At 46.2% G+C, this 3,587-nt stretch overlaps 1 long non-coding RNA gene across 1 annotated transcript; it reads right to left on the reverse strand.

The window, feature by feature from the left end:
• Positions 1 to 380: 380 nt before the first annotated feature.
• Positions 381 to 3,106, reverse strand: LOC140627474 (uncharacterized). The gene is made up of 2 exons (XR_012026191.1): positions 2,625 to 3,106; positions 381 to 1,781 (listed from the first exon to the last, which is right to left on the reverse strand). It is a non-coding gene; the product is annotated as an uncharacterized lncRNA (long non-coding RNA).
• Between the last annotated feature and the right edge of the window lie 481 nt (positions 3,107 to 3,587).

Genomic DNA, 3,587 nt, shown 5'->3' on the forward strand with positions numbered 1-3,587 from the left:
AGAGAGAGGCAGAGACACAGGCAGAGGGAGAAGCAGGCTCCATGCCGGGAGCCTGACGCGGGACTCGATCCCCGGACTCCAGGATCGTGCCCTGGGCCAAAGGCAGGCGCCAAACCGCTGAGCCACCCAGGGATCCCATAAAATCTTTTTTAAAAAAAGATTTTGTTTTAAAGTAATCTCTATACTCAATGTGGGACTCGAACTCACAACCCCGAGACCAAGAGTCTCCCACACTCCACCAACTGAGCCAGCCAGGGGCCCCTTGTCTTTTTAAACCATTTTTTACTTTGTGAAATGTAACACACTCTAGAAGAGTTCCTAAGGCATATTCAGCAAAAATCAATATTTATAAAGCAAACAGTCATGTGACCACCACCAGGTTAAGAAATAAAGTATTGGTATTTATTGTCTATGGTGCGTGTTGGACACTGCTTTATGGCACATCTGGTACTTACTACTTGACTTTAAGTGCATAAATAGCTAATCTCCTCAGTTAAGACAGTTCCCAAGAACAGAAATCATACCTTATATTTCTTTAGACCTCCCACAGTGCTGAGTACAGTGAGTGCCCTAGATATAGTAGGTGTGCAATGCATTTTACAGGATTATGCATCTTAGCTTAACTCTGTGACTCTAGGAAGATCACTGAGGAGTAACTGTTTGAGGACATACAAAACCATATAATTTGTCCAAATCTGTGTGTACAGATTGGGATATAAGGTAACTAATATATTATGATGTGGGCCGTCAGCCCAGCCTTCTCTTGAGTTCTGGCTCTTGTCCAATGTATGAAGCCAGCCTGGAACTATTGGAGTAGCCTCCTAACTGGCCTTCAGGTCCTTATCTTTTTTTTTAAGATTTATTTATTTATTTATTCATGAGGGACACAGAGAGAGAGGCAGAGACACAGGCAGAGGGAGAAGCAGGCTCTTTGCAGGGAGCCTGACATGGGACCTGATCCCAGGACCCCAGGACCACGACCTGAGCTGAAGGCAGATGCTCAACCGCTGAGCCACCCAGGCATCCCCCGGTCTCTCCTCTTGCCCTCATTCAGTCTGTTCTTCATGTAGTGGCTCAAGTGACCTGTGTGGACACAGATCTCACTGTGTCATGCCACTGCTCAATAACCATTCATGCAGTGGTTCTCCAGCTGTGATGTACCTCAGGGCCACCTGAGGAGCTTGTTACAAACTAGTACTTTTCCCACGCAGAGTCTGATTCAGCAGGTCCAAGATTGGCCCCTTTTAATGCTGACTCTGTTTCCTCCCTGCCACTCCACTCTCATGTCACTGTCACCATCATTTCTTGCTGCAACAGTGTTCTGATTCCCAAGTTCGAACTGCATTAATCACTCCCTGCTCCAATGTTTTCCCCAAGCTGGAGCCAGACTGACCTTCCAGAATTGCAAGTATGTTCATATCACTCCCTTGGTCAAAACCATTCGGTGACTCCTCACCATCTAAGGGACAGTTTCTCTAGCTGGCTCAGGTGGCACAGCATTTAGATGTCGTGGTATTCTTTCCAGAATGCCATGAAATAATTGATATATTAAATCGCACCATATGAAATAAAAAAAAAACACTTTTCAAAAGAATACTTCTGCTAGCAGAAAATACATCCACATTATGTGTGTGCAATAGGAAATCACAGCCACAAGCACAGATGTCCATGAAAAAATAAACTGTTGAATTAAGCATGATCAATACTGGGATCGTCTGTTTAATATTCATTTGCTTCTTGTTCATTCATTTTGTTGCTTGCTAGCAGATAAGCAGGAGCATCTGTCAAAGATTTAGGAAAAAAATATGCTTAAAAAAAGTTAAAATAGAGAAATTTCTACCCATTATCTGATTTTTTTTCACTCTGAGCATCCATCCCATTTGTGGTGGGCATGTTTCCAGACTGAGCAGGCATTGTCTCTGGAGAGCCCAACTTGGGAACCCCTACTACAGAGCATGAAGTCTAAACTCTTTGGCATGACCGATATGATGCTTCCAGATCTGACCCCATCTTATCTTCTAGCCTCATTTATAGCCACCGCCCCCACTTGCCCTGGCCAAGACTTGGAATTCCTTAAATGTTTTTTTTTCCCCGTAATTTTACAAATACCATTCTTTTACTGCCTCCCCTCCCACCCTGCCCCCTCGATGACCAGATAAACTACCGCTCATTCTTCAAGACTCCACCCAGTCACTCTTCTTTCATGTGCCTTTCTTCACCTCTCTGGGTCTCTCTCTCCCCAAGCTCTTGCTTCTGCTTGGTAACATCACTTATCACGCCACTGCTTGTTCGTGGAGCTGTTGGCAACTGGCCTGGGAACTCCCTCAGGTGGCGGTAGGGATTCTTGTCACTCATTTTTTTCTTGAGTTCCCTGGCACTTGGCACAGTGGCTGATGTGCAGCAGTGACTTGGTGCATATTTGTGGGATGAATGAGTTAAATTGCAAAGGAAGTGAAGTTTATTTTTAGAACCTTCCAGTTCCCTACGGGGGTGCCATCTGCACCTTTTTTGGCACCCCTTCCCCAATCCAATGCACTCTGTAACCTTATGCTGTCCATGTAGAAATCCACCAGGATCTGCCATCATTGCTAGAGTCCAGGCTTCAAGCCTTTCTCTGGCCTTACCAGTCCTATGTCCCATCCCTCCATGGGCTAGATTTCAGATGAGCCAGTGGTTCTCGCACTTTGGCATTAAGTTCAAACACAGGTTTCTGGGTCCCAGGCTTCCAGGGTCTGATTCAGCAGGTGTTGGGTAGGGGCTAGGAATTTGCATTTCTACTAACTTCCCAGGTGATGCTGCTAGACAAAGACCACATTGTCAGAACCATTGGGATAAATTAATGTAAAACCAGGGGCAGCAGGTAATAATGCACAAAGGAACCCTAACTTCATCTTGACTCAGCCCCGTAACTGAGCTTCTGATTCCGTTGGCACTATCTGGATTTCTTTAATTCCAGAACATTTTCCCTCTGCTTTGTCTTCTCCTCCTCCTCCAACCTTCTGATTTTTTTCAGCTGGGTCTCTAGTTTCTTTGCTTTACCCTACTACTATCCTTCTCCTTCTCCTTTCCTAAAGCCACCATTTCAGGACAAAGGCTTTCCTGAGCCCTTAGCTCCATTTCATTGCCCTCTTTCCCCTCCCCGTTCCCCCATTCAGTCTTAGCAATCCCCCTAGCCCAGCAGTGAGTGAGCTTTCCAAAGCTTGGCTCCAATTAGGGTCCACTCTCACCAAGCAGGGGTAGCTCTTCCCCCCCCCACCAGTCTGGCTCCACAAACAACATTAGCATGCTAATGACAGTCACCTGCTGGCCCTGGGAAATCCGTTGCGTGCTTCAGCTTTCTCAAGGACAGTGGAAACACTGAAAACAGCACGTTTGAATGCTTCCGTTTATTCATTCACTCAACAAACACTGACTGAGCACCTGCCAGACACTGCCCTGGGCCCAACGGATCCTGCCAGGCCCCATGGAACATGAGCATGTATGCATGGCATGCCTGAGAGTTTATGATGCCTCTTCAGGAAGGGGATCTTTTGTTCCACTCATCAATGGGGACAGACATTCAAGGAAGGAACTGACCACTCATGGGC

Source organism: Canis lupus, chromosome X (genome assembly GCF_048164855.1).
Source record: "Canis lupus baileyi chromosome X, mCanLup2.hap1, whole genome shotgun sequence".
In the NCBI taxonomy this organism is placed as follows: domain Eukaryota; kingdom Metazoa; phylum Chordata; class Mammalia; order Carnivora; family Canidae; genus Canis; species Canis lupus.